Source organism: Brassica oleracea, chromosome C3 (assembly GCF_000695525.1).
Source record: "Brassica oleracea var. oleracea cultivar TO1000 chromosome C3, BOL, whole genome shotgun sequence".
NCBI classification, from domain to species: domain Eukaryota; kingdom Viridiplantae; phylum Streptophyta; class Magnoliopsida; order Brassicales; family Brassicaceae; genus Brassica; species Brassica oleracea.
The window spans coordinates 45,594,345-45,594,918 of NC_027750.1; positions in this window are offsets into that span (position 1 = coordinate 45,594,345).

Below are 574 nucleotides of genomic sequence, written 5' to 3' on the forward strand. Positions count from 1 at the left end.
ATTATCTTCCTATAGAATAGTTGGCTCCGTATTTTCGCCAATCCCGCTGCTTGAACAGATGTGTCAGCTCATTGATCTCAGCCATACACATTCTCTACTTGCTTCATGGAGTGCAATGATATCAGCATGATTTGAAGAAGTAGCCACGAGCGTTTGTTTATGGGAACGCCAAGATATAGCAGTGCCTCCGATCGTAAAAATGTATCCTGTTTGCGATCGGGCTTTGTGTGGATCTGAAAGATATCCTGCATCTGCAAAACCAACCATTTGACCTTTTGAACTTTTAGGATAATACAAGCCTAAATCAATGGTCCCTTGGAGGTAACGAAAAACATGTTTAATCCCATTCCAATGTCTTCGAGTTGGAGATGAGCTGAATCTTGCCAAAAGATTCACAGCAAATGATATATCAGGCCGTGTACAATTTGCAAGGTACATCAGCGCTCCAATTGCACTTAGATATGGTACTTCCGGACCAAGTATCTCTTCTTTCTCCTCAGGTGGTCGAAATGGATCACTTTCAATATTAAGTGACCTAACGACCATCGGGGTGCTAAGAGGAGTTGATTTATCC